The sequence below is a fragment of the Arachis ipaensis genome, chromosome B6, assembly GCF_059453495.1.
Source record: "Arachis ipaensis isolate K30076 ecotype BB chromosome B6, ASM5945349v1, whole genome shotgun sequence".
Taxonomy (NCBI): domain Eukaryota; kingdom Viridiplantae; phylum Streptophyta; class Magnoliopsida; order Fabales; family Fabaceae; genus Arachis; species Arachis ipaensis.
Genome location: NC_142441.1, coordinates 67,159,294 through 67,176,048, shown reverse-complemented (window position 1 = coordinate 67,176,048; position 16,755 = coordinate 67,159,294). Strand labels below are relative to the sequence as shown.

General features: G+C 39.0%; 1 non-coding gene and 2 pseudogenes across 1 annotated transcript; all 3 read right to left on the bottom strand.

The window, feature by feature from the left end:
• Positions 1 to 1,969: 1,969 nt before the first annotated feature.
• LOC148561158 (5S ribosomal RNA) lies at positions 1,970 to 2,088 on the bottom strand. The gene has a single exon (XR_015890637.1). It is a non-coding gene; the product is annotated as a 5S ribosomal RNA (ribosomal RNA).
• Positions 2,089 to 2,268: 180 nt separating this feature from the next.
• On the bottom strand, positions 2,269 to 2,392 carry LOC148561157 (5S ribosomal RNA; annotated as a pseudogene).
• A 182-nt stretch (positions 2,393 to 2,574) lies between these two features.
• Positions 2,575 to 2,698, bottom strand: LOC148561156 (5S ribosomal RNA; annotated as a pseudogene).
• Positions 2,699 to 16,755: the final 14,057 nt, after the last annotated feature.

Here is a 16,755-nt window from a genome sequence, read left to right as displayed (position 1 = left end):
TCGTAACAAGCCTTCTTTTAGTGTGATGAGCTTGATTCTTCTTGCTTGTTAGGGTAGGGGTTGTATTGTTTCTCCATCCCCTATGCATCTTCCTCTTGGGACCTTCCTCCTTGGTGGGTGGTGACTGCCCAACACCAAACTTAAGTTTGGTGTCTGGAGAAATTGTATGAGTTTTCATCAAAGGAGGAGGCTTCAGTATTGTACTCTCTATGGAAGTACCTCCTTTATCAGGGGGTAGTGGAGGTTTCAGGACCTTGATAATCATGTAATCCTTCTGTAACCTCAGCACCAATTCACCTCTCTCAGCATTAGAGAGGTTTCTTCCAGCAGAGAGGGACCATTGCTCCAAAATCTTAGCAAAAGGAATATTGATTTGCATCTTTTTAGAGCCTTCCAAGGATTGTGAGTAGTGCTCGTCCTTGGTCTCCTTTTGGGGCATCTGAAGGTGTGGGACTTCAGGCTTTCTTCCCATAAGAGGGGCATGCAACAATGTACTTCCAGCCTCTTCTTGAGTCTCTTATTCATTTAGTTCTTCAACACTGTGAACCATCTTAGGCTCAGTCTCCTTGGTACTAATGAGGGTCAGACACTCTTCTCTTGGATTCAACTCTGTGTCTCTGGCAAGAGTGTTAGGAGGTCTTTGCAGTTTCTGAGGAAGGTGATGAGTCCATATTTTACGATATATTTTGGTTTGATTTGAGTGAATTTTATCACATAAACCCACATTTATTCATCTAAATAGCATTCTTTTGAGATTTCTTCCTAAATTGCACTTGAAAGTGAAAACATGCTCTTTTGTGCTTAATTTAGTCAATTTTAATTTACTTTAATCCTATTTGGTGCCTTGATGTATTTGTTAAGTGATTTCAGGTTTTTAAGGCAAGTTTGGGTTGAAGAAGTGAAGAAAGAGCATCCAAAAGGGGAGAAATCATGAAGGAAATGGAGTTTGGAAGCTGCAGCAAAGGTGCATACGCACAATGATGCGTGCGTACGCACAACAGTGACTTCGTGCAAGGATGCATACGCAACAAATGTCATGCGTACGCACGATGGGAATTCTGCGGAACCATGCGTACTAGGGGTGGCAAAATGGGTTGAACCCGTCGGGCCGATCTGCTAAACCCGTTAAAAAGGGCGGGTCGGGTTAGGATTTGGAGCCCGCCAAATTAAAAAAATCCACCAAACTCACACCGCTAAATTGGCGGGTTTTGGCGGGGCGGGGCGAGTCTGTCCGCCGGGCCGAAGATTTTTATTTTTCTTTTTTTATTAAATAAAAGAGTGATTACTATTATAAAATTAATAATTATAGAATTTTCAAACACTTTTTTTGTTTTTGTTTTTATTCTTCTTTTAGTTATTAACTTTATTTATTTTATTTTACAATTTCGTATATTTGTTCGAATTATGTGACTTGTTTTTTAAAATAAAGATAGTTCTATTGACAAATATTATTTTGAACAATTTTATTGAAGTTAAAAATTAAAAAAGATAGTAAAAAAATTATATTATAATTTGACTATTTTTTATTTGTATTTGATTTTTTAATTATTAATTTTTAGTTAATTTTAATGAATTTTATTTTACAAAAAAAAAAGTCAAGCGGGCTAGCCCGCCGACCCGCCAATCCGCCATAAAACGGGGCGGGCTAGCATTTTAAACCCATTTTAGTTGGCGGGGGGGCCAACCCGACCCGTTTATAGGGCGGGCCTAGGCGGGGAGGGGGGGTTGGGGCGGGCCGGCCCGCTTTGCCACCCGTAATATGTGCTGGTATGATCGCACCTATTAAAGTATGCGCACACAATTATCATAAGCATGTCTCGCGACGTAGGGTAAGTCGAGCTTCGAATCCCTGTGGGCCCGTGCGAGCTTGCCAAAAATCAGGTCATTGAGGCTCGCTTTAGCTAAACTATTCAAGATAGCGTCGTTTAAAGAACGAGGGTAACTACGATGTAAAAAAAAATAAAAAAAAGAGGTGCAACACGAGGACTTCCCAGGAGGTCACCCATCCTAGTACTACTCTCTCCCAAGCACCCTTAACTGCGGAGTTCTGATGGGATCCGGTGCATTAGTGCTGGTATGATCGCACCTATTAAAGTTTGCGCACATAATTATCATAAGCATGTCTCGCGACGTAGGGTAAGTCGAGCTGCGAAGCCCTGCGGGCCCGTGTGAGCTTGCCAAAAATCATGTCATTGAGGCTCGCTTTAGCTAAACTATTCAAGATAGCGTCGTTTAAAGAACGAGGGTAAGCACGACGTAAAAAAAAAAAAGGTGCAACACGAGGACTTCCCAGGAGGTCAGGTCACCCATCCTAGGACTACTCTCGCCCAAGCACACTTAACTGTGGAGTTCTGATGGGATCCGGTGCATTAGTGCTGGTATGATCGCACCTATTAAAGTTATGCGCACACAATTATCATAAGCATGTCTCGCGACGTAGGGTAAGTCGAGCTGCGAATCCCTGTGGGGCCCGTAAGAGCTTGCCGAAAATTAGGTCATTGAGTCTCGCTTTAGCTAAACTATTCAAGATAGCGTCGTTTAAAGAACGAGGGTAAGCACGACATAAAAAAAAAAGAGGTGCAACACGAGGACTTCCCAAGAGGTCAGGTCACCCATCCTAGTACTACTCTCGCCCATGCATGCTTAACTGCGAAGTTCTGATGGGATCCGGTGCATTAGTGCTGGTATGATTGCACCTATTAAAGTATGCGCACACAATTATCATAAGCATGTCTCGCGACGTAGGGTAAGTCGAGTTGCGAATCCCTGCAGGGTGATGACAAGTCATATTGCCTTGCAATGAAAATAGGCCAAAAGGCTTTGGCAAGGATTCGAACCTGGGAGCTCCATGGAGAACAAGGGAAGAGCGTTTTTCCTTGTGCAAAGAAAATAAGCCAAAAGGGCTCACCCAAGGCTCGAACCTGGAGCTTTCTTGTAGAAGCACTCCTTACTCTCCACTCTTCCAGGGAAATTATCTCCATTTGCCTCCACCAAGAGTTGAACCTGGGACCTTGAAGACAAGAGCAAGGCACTGCATGGGGAGCTCAGTTGGTTTTCCCAACTGAGCACTACTCTCCCCCATCTCCCCTCACTTTGGCGCACAACTTTGACACACCAAGGAGCCTTGTGCACCCCATGACACGGCCAGGACATGAAGAGCTCAGTTCAAAATTCCAACTGAGCTCTAGTGTCACGCAACATGTCCAAGGGAGGCTGGCGCACCAAAAATTAAAGAAGCATGGCAAGTTGGGCGCTCAGTTTGGTTTTCCAACTGAGCTTGCCCCTGGGAGGTGCACTTGGGCCAAAATTCACCAAAATCCAATTTAATTTATTTCTTCACCAAATTTGAAAGCCCATCCAAATTCTAAAATCTAAGAATAGAAAGTGTATAAATAGAAGCTAGTTTGATTTAGTTAGGACCTCTAGACTTTACTTTGAATTTTTCTTTTAGCTTTCATTTTTCATTTTGAGCTTTTACTTTTGAATTGAGATCTTAGAGAATTGGGAAGGAGAATTGATCTCTCTTCTTCCTTGTTCTTGCTTGAGCACTCTTTACTTTTCTTGCTTTGGATCTTGGGTGAAGAATTGAAGAACTTCTATTTCAATCTCACCTTGAGATCTTGTTTTAATCTTCTACATAATTGAATTTCAGTTTCTATTTACTGCTTCAGTCTTCTACTCTTCTGCAATTTAATTTCCTTTATTTCTTTTGCAATTGTTCCTGTTGGATCAAGGAAGGATTTGAGATCTAGACTTGTTATCTAGTCTCTTCCACTCCTGAGATCTTCAACCACTTTTAAATTGCTGCAAATTAAGCATTGCTCACTTTCTGTTTTTTTTTTCAAGCATTTCTACTTTTCTGTTTAGATCTATTTCAATTCAATTACTCCTTTACTCTTCTGTTTATTACAATTCACTTGTTCTCGTTTAAATTCTGCAATCCCAATTCCCAATTCCTTTTATAATTCAAGCAATTTACATTTCTTGCACTTTAAGATTCAGTCATTTACATTTCTTGCAATTTAAGTTTCTGCAATTTATATTACTTGCACTCTAAGATTCATCACTTTTACTTCCTTTGCTCTTTAATTTACAGCAATTACCCCTCTCCCTTTACATTTCAAGCAATTTAACTTCTGTCAATTACAAACCTCTCAACCAACACTTGATTCGCTTAACTAAATCAACCACTAAACTAAAATTGCTCAATCCTTCAATCCCTGTGGGATCGACCTCACTCATGTGAGTTACTATTACTTGATGCGACCCGGTACACTTGCCGGTGAGTTTTGTGTTGGATCGTTTTCCACACATCAAGTTTTTGGAGCCGTTGCCGGGGATTGATTAGGTTGACAATGATTAAGTGAGGTGGTGGTCTAGATGAAGCACTTTTTTTTTTCTTTTTACTAAGCATACTAACTGTTTGAATTTTTGCTTAAGTTAACACTAACTTCACTCTAGCAATAGAGTGCTTAATTTTGGTTACTGGTTCTGTGTTTATGTCAGGAGGAAGAAGCGATGAATCCATACCTTTTGATCCTGAAACACTTTGGAAGTTAAGAAGAGAACCAAGAAATGGAGAAAAATCCAACAAATTCACAAGTGGGAGTGGCCAACGACAATGGTCAGCCCCAAAGGAGAGTATTTGCCTCATATACATTTGCTAATCTAAGGGATTGTGGGAGTAGCATCCTTACCCCAAATGTCGATGCAAATAACTTTGAATTGAAGTCCCAACTCATCACCTTGGTGCAGAACAACTGTTCTTATGGAGGAGGCCCCTTGGAAGATCCAAACCAGCACCTATCCACCTTCCTGAGGATATGTAACACGGTGAAGACCAATGCTGTGCATCCTGACAGTTACAGATTGCTGCTATTTCCATTTTCCCTCAAAGACAAAGCCAGTCAATGGTTGGAGTCATTTCTAAGAGATAGCATCAACAATTGGGAAGATCTAGTGAGCAAATTCCTTGCTGAATTTTACCCGCCTCAGAGGATTATTAGATTGAAGACCGAAGTACAAATATTCACACAGATGGATGCTGAACCTCTCTATGAGGCATGGGAGAGATACAAGGCTCTAATCAGGAAGTGCCCTCCTGAGATGTTTAATGATGGGATAAACTCCAAAATTTCTATGAAGGACTGACAATGAAAGCTCAAGAGGCACTTGACTATTCAGCAGGAGGCTCAATGCAACTCATGAAGACAGCTGAAGAGGCCCAAAACCTCATTGATATGGTGGCAAACAATCAATATTTCTTTGCTCATCAGAGACAACGCCAGCCATCACAAAGGAAAGGAGTGCTAGAGTTGGAAGGAGTAGACACCATCCTAGCTCAAAACAAGATAATGCAGCAGCAAATCCAGCAACAATTTGAGCAGATGGCTAAAAAGATTGATAGCTTGCAAGTTGCAGCAGTGAATACAAGCCAACCATCAACCACATGGGGGCAAAATGAAGAAAACTAAGAAGATCAGCAGCAGGAACAACCTCAATATGTGCACAACCAAGGTTCAGGCCAAAATGAGGTTTATGGTGACACCTACAATCCATCCTGTAAGAACCATCCAAATCTCAGATGGGGAGATAACCACACTCAAAACCAACAACCATGGCAAAGGAATTCAAACCAAAACAACTCAAGAAACAACCAGAACAACAACCAGCAAAACATAATGCATAATCCATATAGAAAACACCAAAATAACCATCATCTACCTTCCACATCCATATTCCACCCACAAAATAATCCCACAAATAGTTCAAACAACTTCCAGCAACAACCATCTCATTTTACACAACCACAACCAAATCCAGACTCCCAAAGAATCTCTAGTTTAGAGATAATGATGGAGAAACTCATGAAAAATCAAGAGATGGCAAGACAAGATCAGGAAGCAGCACGGAAGGATCAAGCCATAACAAGTAAAAACCAAGAAGCTTCAATTAAAAACCAAGAAGCTTTAATCAGAAATCTTGAGAGGCATATGGAACAAATGGCTAAACGAATTGCAGAGATGGGTGAGAAGAAATCAAATGCATCCCCTAGTGCCACTCAAGACCACCCAAGGGACAAAAGAAAGGCTACAAAGTGGGAGGAGTGCAAGGCAATCATAGTGGGAAGTGAGAAGACTGGAGGGAAAGAAGTCATCAATCAGGAAGAACACAACAGAGAAGTTCCACAAGAAGAGACAGAAGAGAGAAGAGAAAAGGATAGAAAGACCAAGAATGCAAAAAGCTCAAAGAGAGACAAGAATATCCTTAAGCCACAGCTACAAGAGAAGAAGGAAGGGGTGAAGCCATATATCCCCAAACTTCCATACCCTCAGAGGTTCAAAAAAGAGAATGAGGATAAGCAATACTCAAAGTTCCTGGACATATTCAAGACACTCAGCATCAATATTCCTTTCTTAGAAGCACTTGAACAGATGCCAATGTATGCCAAATTTATGAAGGAAGTGCTGACAAAGAAAAAGTCCCTAAAAGAAGGACAAATTATTGAGATGACAATGGAATGTAGTGCTATTCTCCAAAGAGAGTTGCCAGAGAAGAAAGATGATCCTGGGAGTTTTTATATACCTTGCACCATAGGAAACATAACAATTGAGAAGTCATTCTGTGATCTTGGTGCAAGCATAAATTTGATGCATTTGTCTCTAATGAGGAAACTCCAAATTGTCGAGCTGAAATCCATATGAATACTTCTTCAAATGGCTGATAAATCCATTCAGCAAGCACTTGGAGTTGTAGAGAATGTGCTGATAAAAGTGGGAAAATTTCTTCTCCCAGCTGATTTTGTCATTCTGGATATGGAGGAGGACCCTAACACTCCCATCATTCTTGGGAGGCCTTTCCTAGCTATGGGCAGAGCATTGATAGATGTTGAAAAGGGAGAATTGTTGCTAAGAGTGCATGATGAGCACCTAGCATTCCATGTTTTTAAAACCTTGCATGAGCCAATTCAAGAAAAAGATTCTATGAAGGATAAGGCCAGAGATCAAAGTTTGAAGGAGGTAGTCAATGAGTTAGCTCCAAGACTTCTAAATCCATGCTTGAAAGCAGTAGAGATGGTGCAACAAACCAAAGAAATCTAGGAGGAACTAGATCCAAAATCTCCAGATGAGAAATTCAACATCTCAGAAAAGGAACCACCAAGGCAGGGAGTATCTTTTGAGAAAGAAAAGAAGAAGAGGCCAAGAAGGTGGAGAAACAAGAAGATCCCTACTGAAGGCTTTTCACCAGGGGATAAAGTAGTGTTAAACACCCAACCAATGAAGGTGTCCCCACAATCATCTGAATACTACACTGTGAACCGGGTCCTTTCACTTGAACACCTAGAGATCATCAAAGAGGAGACCGGAAGGAAGTTCACAGTAAGAGGAGAAAAGCTGAGGCACTATGATTTTCAACCCCTATGATCAAAGGATAAGATGTCAAGCTAGTGACAATAAAGAAGCGCTTGTTGGGAGGTAACCCAACCTGAGGTAGTTTTATTTTCATGGCTATTTCAATAAAAAGGTCAATTAGTTTTGTCTACATTGCAAGAAGCTAAGTTTGGTGTTGCACACCAAAACAATCTAAGGGAGAGTGAAGGATTCTAAGTTTGGTGTTCCACCAAAGTCTCATCATAAAACACATTCTCACTTTCTGCATAATGCTAGCTTCAAGCATTTAGATAAACTAGTTAACTATTTACTGTTTCATAGTTTTTAGTTTTATTACCTTTAGCATGGAAAAAGGATTTCACAGACAATAAATTTGCTGCATGAGAGACATTGGCAAGGAACTAAGTTTGGTGTTCACACACCAAAGTAAGTTCAAAAGCCCACAAATAAGCTTTGCAAATTAACCGAATACCCTAAGGGCTTGAGAAGCAAGCCACTTTCGAGGATTATGCAGGAAAATAGCCAACAAATTAAAGAACACTTGCATTATGACTCAAAAGGAGCAAACAAAAGGAAGAATGAGAAGCTGCAACCCACAGGTTGTATCTATACTTGATTCTTGTTGTTATGTAATGATTTAATTCAGAGACTCCTTTATGTCTGGCTGGAATGATCATTTATTTGCAAGTGGAAATACATGCTGAAGAAAGCTATCTGCATAATTTTTTTACTTGAAAGATTTTCTGCATAATAAATGTCATCCTTCATTAACTTGAATACTTTGTTTTGTTTCCCCTTACTGTTTGAATAAAAGAAAAATGTTTGATTTAGAAAAGTAATTGTTCAATGTTGCAAAAGTTAAGATAGAAGTTAGTGGTGGTGTGTGCTTGATTTAATTGTTAGCTCATAGAATAAATGCTGCAGAATGACTTGTTACTTGAAGCTCAAGCCAGTTTGCTGCTATGATCCCTTAATTAATGAAAGCCCCTTGAAAATAAACCAAAACAAAAAGAAAAAGAAAGAAGAAAATCCAAAAGTTGGCAAAGAAACAAACAATAAGACTAGACACCAATAGCTTGGACCCTAGGACATATGCCTATGGTGTTTGTGTACTAGGATATGCTTGGACAAGTAAGTTCTAAGGAGTATTTTAAAACTTGGCAACTTAGATCAACTGATTTGGGATTGCCAACTGAAAGTCCACAATAAAGAGCAACCTAGCTACAAAACATTTAGTTATCCAAAGAGATGCTGGGCATCAATGATCCTAGGAAGAAAAAGGTGAGCCATGTGTCTGTGGTGAAGAAATGTTGAGTGAAATTAAGCCAAAGGCCACTGCAACATTTGCCACCAAGCCTTTAATAAGTAATAAGCTCTTTATGTAAAAGAAAGAAGAAAAACTAACAAGGGAAATGATTAAAAAGTAAGGCATTGTAGCAGCAACCTTGGTGAACCCTTGAGGGAACATGGTTTGTTTTGACAGCAAGTAATAAATGAGCTACTTTTGATCTGCATAAAACCCCATAAACCAAATTCAACTATATGCCTAATAAGGACATGCATACTTATCTATTTCATTCTATCTTCTCTTATGTTTAGTGCTTGCTTGGGGACAAGCAAGTTTTAAGTTTGGTGTTGTGATGACAAGTCATCCTAGCCAAGTTTCACTAGCCTTTTTCTTTATTTTTATTTGGTTTTATGCACTTTCTTGCATTATAAGTAAGTAATTTGGAATGAAAATGCATGACATCTTTGAATCAAACAACCACCATTTAATTTATTCTAAATTATAAGGTTTAAGCTAAATTTAATTGATTTTTAATGATTTGTAAACCTTGTGAATTTGGTGATACTTTGATTGGTTGTTTTGATTATTTGTAGGTGAAGAAAAGAAGAAAGTAAGAAAGCGTTGCTTAAGAAGCGTGCCCAAGGAAAGAAAAAGCGTGGCAAAAATCAAAGAAGAGTGAAAGCTAAGTTGAGAAAGCAAACTGAGCTTCACAAGGACAAATGGGAGAAAGCAAGGCACCAAGCTCAGTTCAATTAGTTAACTGAGCACTAAAATAAAGCAAGGAAACAACATAAGGCTCAGTTCACTAAGTGAGCTTTATCGGGCTCTTTCAAGAATAAATTCAAAGCAAAATTCCAAGGAGTGAAGCCACCAAGTTTCGAACTCATGGCCCAAGGGAAGCAAGAAACGCTCCTTGCAAGGAAAACAAGGAAAAATGGGCCAAAAAGCCTTCCCCAAGGTTCGAACACGGAACCTCACGCTACCTAGCTTGCAAGGGAAATTAGCCAAAAAGCATTCACCAAGACTTGAACCTTGCACCTGAGGGATGACAAGAAGGCACTACTCCAAGGAGGCAAGGGCGCTCAATTGCTTTAATTAACTGAGCGCTACTTTATATTGCCTTGCAAGGAAAATAGGCCAAAAGGCTTTGGCAAGGATTCGAACCTGGGAGCTCCATGGAGAACAAGGGAAGAGGCCTTTTCCTTGTGCAAAGAAAATAAGCCAAAAGGGCTCACCCAAGGCTCGAACCTGGAGCTTCCTTGTAGAAGCACTCCTTACTCTCCACTCTTCCAAGGAAATTATCTCCATTTGCCTCCACCAAGAGTTGAACCTGGGACCTTGAAGGCAAGAGCAAGGCGCTGCATGGGGAGCTCAGTTGGTTTTCCTAACTGAGCACTACTCCCCCCCATCTCCCCTCACTTTGGCGCACAACTTTGACACACTGATGAGAGAACTTTTGCGTGGTCTAGAAATTTGCAGATAAATCCTCGTTGCAAGTATAGTTTCTAAACCTTCAAAAGTCCTTTCATACAAACGTTTTAGTTGTCACAAGTAACAAACCCCTTTTAAAATTGATAACCGAGTATTTAAACCTCGGGTCGTCTTCTCAAGGAATTGCAGGGAGGTATGTTCTTATTATTGGTTATGAGTTTGTAAATTGGGGAAGTTTGGAGTTTGGGCAATGGGCACAGGTATATTTTCAAAGCAATAAAAATAAATAAATAACTGAAAAATAAGCTTTTGGCAAGGTATGAGAACCGGAAATCCTGTCCTTGTTATCCTTATCAGATGTGATGAGAATTGGATTTCAATCCCACTTAGTTAAGTCAAGTGGACTAATTAGCTTGATTCTCAAGTCCTAGTCAACTCCTGTGGAGAGACTAGTGTTAGAGCAATCCTAGCTAAAGCAAAATCTGCCAATTTCAACCACTCCTGAGTTTGACAACTCAAGTGTTACCAATTACCTAACCAAAGCCAAAAGGAAGAAAATATCTAAATTAAATTAAAAGCAAAGCGATCTTAAATCTGAAATACCTCAAATAATATTAATTAAGAAAATCATAACATGAATGTAGCATAAGCCAAATAGGCAACATAACTAATATAAGCATTAAAGTATCTGAACGTAAGAGATAAATATAAATTAAAAGAACGTTGAACCTGGGATTGAGAGTCACTCCTAAAACTAAGAGAAATCCTACATCCTAATCCTAAGAGAGAGGAGAGAATCTCTCTCTCTAAAAACTACATCTACTCCTAAAATTATGAATTATGAGAGCCTCCTCTGAATGGATGCATTCTCCCACTTTATGGCCTCTAATCTGTGTTTTCTGGGCCGCAAACTGGGTCAAAAACAGTCCAGAATTCGCTGCGTTCGAATTTTGCTACGCTGGATTTCTGTTATTGCGACGCGGCCGCATGGATCACGCGGTCGCGTCGCCTAGCTTCAGGGAAACTATATCATATTATATATCAAATTGAAGCCCCGGACGTTAGCTTTCCAACTCAGCTGGAATCACGTCGTTTGGACCTCTATAGCTAAAGTTATAGCTGTTTGAGTGCAGAGAGGTCAGGCTGGACAGCTTAGCAATTTCTCCAACTTCTTGTATTCCTTCCACTTTTGCATGCTTCCTTTCTATCCTCTAAACCATTCCTGCCCTGTAATCTCTAAAATCACTTAACACACATATCAAGGCATCTAATGGTGATAAGAGAGGATTAATAATAAGCAAATATAAGATCAAAGAAGCATGTTTTCAATCAAAGCACATAATTAGGAAGGCAAATGTAAAACCATGCGAATAGTATGAATACGTGGGTAAAGAGTAGATAAAAACCACTCAATTGAGCACAACATAAACCATAAAATAGTGGTTTATCAACCTCCCCACACTTAAACATTAGCATGTCCTCATGCTAAGCTCAAGAGAAGCTATAAAGAAATGAAGAGGAATGGTAGAATGCATGAAATGCAACCTATCTATATGAATGCAACTACATGCAAAAAAAATATTTCTACCTGCTTGGTTAAAAGTAAATAAGCTCTTCAAGACAAACATAAACCAGATTTCACTAATTCAAATCATACAATAAAAAGCAAGTAAACTTGTAAGAAGACAGCTCATGAAAGCAGGGAATATAGAATCAAGCATTGAACCCTCACTGGTAGTGTGTATCACTCTAATCTCTCAAGTGTATAGGGTTATTCACTCTACTCTTCTCTAGTCATGCTTTCTAAACCTTGTTCTTCATCTAACTAATCAACAAAAATTTAGTGTACCAATGCAAACATCATGAGGTCTTTTTCAAGGTTGTAATGGGGCTAAGGTAAGGGTAAAGGTATATATATGGCTAAGTGAGCTATAAATTGAATCTTTGACTAGCCAAGCTCTCACCTAACATACATACACTCTATATAACTTTAAAATCATACCTAGCTACCCATAATTCCCACTTTTGTATGATTCCCATACTCATGTACCAAATTTTTCTTTTTAATTTATCACATGTGCATTGATTTTTCATTAACTTAACATTGGGGTAATTTTGTCCCCTTATTTATTTATCTATATTATATATTTTTTTCTTTTTCTCTTTTTCTCTCTCTCTTTCTTTTTTTGAATCATAAAAGCAAACATAACTTATCAATGCACATGGATTCTTCATTATTTTTCTATTTTGGTTTTTCATGAGTAGGTTCCCAAATTCCCAATATCCAAATAAATTAAATACGTTCCCTTATTAACCAATGTTCCCAAAATTTCCCCACACTTATTTGCTACACAATCTCTATCTTAAGCTAACCAAAGATTCAATTGGGATAATTAATTTGTTTTCTGCTTAAGGCTAGTGATGTGGTTATAGAACAGAAGGGGATTAAAAGCTCAAGGGGCTAACAAAGGTGATGTAAAAGGTAGGCTTATTTGGGGTAAGTGAGTTGATAATCAAATATGGCCTCAATCATACGCAAGCATGTAATTATACTAAACAAAGGACATATAGACTGGAACAAAATACAAATTACAATCATAGAGAAGGAAACACACAGGAATAAAATATTTATGGTTAAATAATGTAACCATGTAAATAAGCTCAAAGTCTCACAGGTTGTGTGTTCTTTGGCTCAAAAACCATGTTCCAATTACAACTTCAAACAAGTTTAACACAAAAATTTTGGTTTTAAATTAGTGAAAATTTTCAAAAAATAGGATCTTAAGAAGAAACTTATTATTTTAACCAAGCAGTAACTAAATGCAAAAATCAAATAAACATGCAATTAAATATGCAAATGCAACAATTAACAGAGAAAATAAAATATTGGTGTATGAGATAGGAAAGTACTAACCCATGGAGATCGGTATCGACCTCCCCACACTTAAAGATTGCACCGTCCTCGGTGCATGCTAAGATGTGCAAGTGGATGGGGGTTGTGGTTCCTCAGCTGGGGCTCTTTTTGTTCCTTTCCTTGCTGTTGATTTGGGAATGGCTTTCTCTTTTCCTTTCTTGGTGGCCATCCTAAAAAAGGGAAGAGAAAGTAAATTAAATTCAAAGAGATATATATAGCAAGGAAGACAACAGAAAAGGTGGTGATGGATGCACATTAAGATATAACTGATATTATCACATGCTCGCGAGTACATGTGAAAAGCCAACAATGGGAAATAGCTAGTGCATGTAAAGACAAGTGAATGCAAGGTGTTTATTGGCATGCCGGCAAAGGGCATGAGTAGCATAGACCAAGCAATACTTTATAACAAATCATCACGTTTGTATTGACAATTAATTTCAATTAATACAATAGTAAAGGGAGTTTATGAAAAGCAAGCATTCAGAGTAGTAGGATAAAAGATACTGAAAAGCAGTGCACAATGCCATACGGGCGTTTTCACAAACACATAGCATGCATGTTAAATAATCTAATGAAAATAATAAATTGAACATGCAAGCAACCCTTTAAAAATAAATATATATAATTGTCAAATAATTCCTCTAGTAATCCACAAGTAAAATATAGAAATAATGACCCAAATAAATTTCTAACACCAATGAAAATAATGCAATGAATGAAAGTATGTAAATAAACTAGAATAAAATAAAAAGAAAAATAAGAGAGATGAGAAGGGAAAGAAGATAAGAAAGGAAGAAGAAAGAAATAAGAAAAGATAAGAAAAATAAGGATTAGAGAAGAAGAGATAAGAAATTTGGCTGATCTGGATAATCTGTGCGCCGCTTGTGACGCGGACACGTGAGTGACGCGGTCGCGTGGTGCACAAGAAGGTCAGGTGACGTGGACGCGTGGGGCACGCGTTCGCGTGGGAGGGCTTGGGCTTCCAGCATGAGTCCAGCCCAACTCCAGCATAACTTTCGGCCATGCACCCTTTTGACGTCGATTTTTAGGTCACGCGGCCGCGTGGGTGACACGGTCGCGTGGGAGGCCAATGTTCCCATGGGACGCGGACGCGTCGGCGACGCAGTCGCGTGGGGTGATTTGTGCCATTGGCACGCCTCCAGCGCTGCTCCTGCGAAACTCTCTGTTCATATTAATATTATCTCTCATCTCCTTGCGACGCGGACGCGTCGCTGATGCGGTCGCGTCGCGTGCTCGCTTTTTTTTTAATCTGAAAAGATGCAGAATGCAGTGTTAATATGAATGTGATGCAAAACTCCAGGTTCAATAAAATAAAATAAAATAAAACTCGAAAACAAATAAAACTAAATAAAAATGAAAAAGGAACGATCATACCATGGTGGGTTGTCTCCCACCTAGAACTTTTAGTTAAAGTCCTTAAGTTGGACATTTGATAAGCTTCCTGTTATGGTGGCTTATGCTTGAACTCATCCAAGAATCTCCACCAGTGTTTATGATTCCAATAACCTCCAGGGTCCCAAACTAGGCATGTAAAACCCTTGAGCAGCTTCAAAAAGATTCTTAGGCTCCCGGGCTGTTGGATGTCAGAACAGATTCCAGGATCCCAAAACTTGCTTTTACACCCACTTTTGTCGGGATCTGTATTTTTCCAGCCGGGTGATAAGTAATTTGAATTCTCACTACAGCTACCAAACAACTTTCTAGACCCATTCAATTGAGCTTTATACCAACCTTTGCGTTTGAACTTAAAGCTTCCAACCATGATGAACCTTGCAGGACAATTCTTACCACTGGCCATCTTCCTCTTACTCTTAATATCACAAAGAGCTCTAAGTTGACCATCCGTCTCCAGTAGCCCATATTCAAGTGGGATTAGAAAGCTACGGGATATGAATTTTACCCACTTGAATGTTGTGAAGGATGATGGCAACTTAGGGGGAGGTATTTTTAATGAAATTGCAAGTTCCCCTTGTGCTCTTCTCTGATAATTACCACCTCTTTGCAAGCTTCTTCAATTTCAACATCTTCCTCTTGACAGCTCTCTTCCAATTTAATCTCCTCTTCATTGCTTTCCAAGGGCATGGGAGGTTGTGCTTCTTCCTCTTGAATCTCCATCTCTTGATCAACCTCTTCCAAGTCTTCAACTATGATATGCTTTGGAGGTTGTACACCCTCCTCAGCATCAATTACAACCGTCTTGGAAGGAGGCTCTATGTCTTGACTTTCCCATGGAGGTTCTACATCTCCTAAGTCTTCAACCACTTCTTCTTCTTCTTGAACAATGACAGCTTCTTCTACTTGTTCTAGTACGAATTCATTCTCTGTCTTGTCCACTGGGGTTTCTGGTATCTCCTTCATGCTATGCTCTTCACTAGACTGTCCACATGGGGCTGTGGCTGATCCTTGTGTATTTAAGCGTCTAGAAGCCCATTGAATCATTGCTTGCTCCAGTTGTTGAATGGTTGTTTGAAATTTAATTACTGTTTCCCTTAGGCGATCCTCCGCTTCTCAGGTTGCCGGACTTGGACATGCTACAAAAGAAAGTGGTGGTGGTTGGGAGTGATTGGATTGGAATTGGGGTGGTTCTATATATGGTTCATATGGCTCATAAGGTGGTTGGTATGGTGGTTGAGGGTTAGGGTCATATGGAGGTGAATGGCGGAAAGGGGCTTGTGAGTTTGGTGGTCCAAAGTTATGTTGAGGAAAGGATTCATAGGCATATGGTGGTGGTTGTTGATAATTAAAAGAGTGCTCACCATAGCCATTGCCTTGATATGCATCACAGAATGGTTGTTGATGGTCCATTGGAGGTGGTTGTTGCCATGAGGGTTGATTAAATCCTTGTGGCTCCTCCCATCTTTGATTCTTCCAACTTTGATGCATATTTTCATTATAGTTTCCATTCCTAACAACAACATTGGAATCAAACTTGAAGCGAGAGGGGTGAGAATTCATAGTAACTAATAAAAATTTAAAAACAAAAATAAAAACAAATTGAAATTAAAAAGTTATTTAAAATTTGAATTTGAAATTTTTTTTTGAAATAAGATAAGATAAGATAAAAATTTTAAAAATAAAAATCTGAAAAAAAAATTTTTTAATAACTAAATAAAAATAAATAACCTCTTAATTTATGGAAAAGCGAAAATAAAAACAAAAATAAAAACAAATAAACAAGTAAAAGAAAAATATTTACAATAACCAATAATAAGGCACACGTTTGCAATTCCCCGGCAACGGTGCCATTTTGATGAGAGAACTTTTGCGTGGTCTAGAAATTTGCGGATAAATCCTCGTTGCAAGTATAGTTTCTAAACCTTCAAAAGTCCTTTCATACAAACATTTTGGTTGTCACAAGTAACAAACCCCTTTTAAAATTGATAATCGAGTATTTAAACCTCGAGTCATCTTCTCAAGGAATTGCAGGGAGGTATGTTCTTATTATTGGTTATGAGTTTGTAAATTGGGGGAATTTGGAGTTTGGGCAATGGGCACAGGTATATTTTTAAAGCAATAAAAATAAATAAATAACTGAAAAATAAGCTTTTGGCAAGATATGAGAACCAGAAATCCTATCCTTGTTATCCTTATCAGATGTGATGAGAATTGGATTTCAATCCCACTTAGTTAAGTCAAGTGGACTAATTAGCTTGATTCTCAAGTCCTAGTCAACTCCTGTGGAGAGACTAGTGTTAGAGCAATTCTAG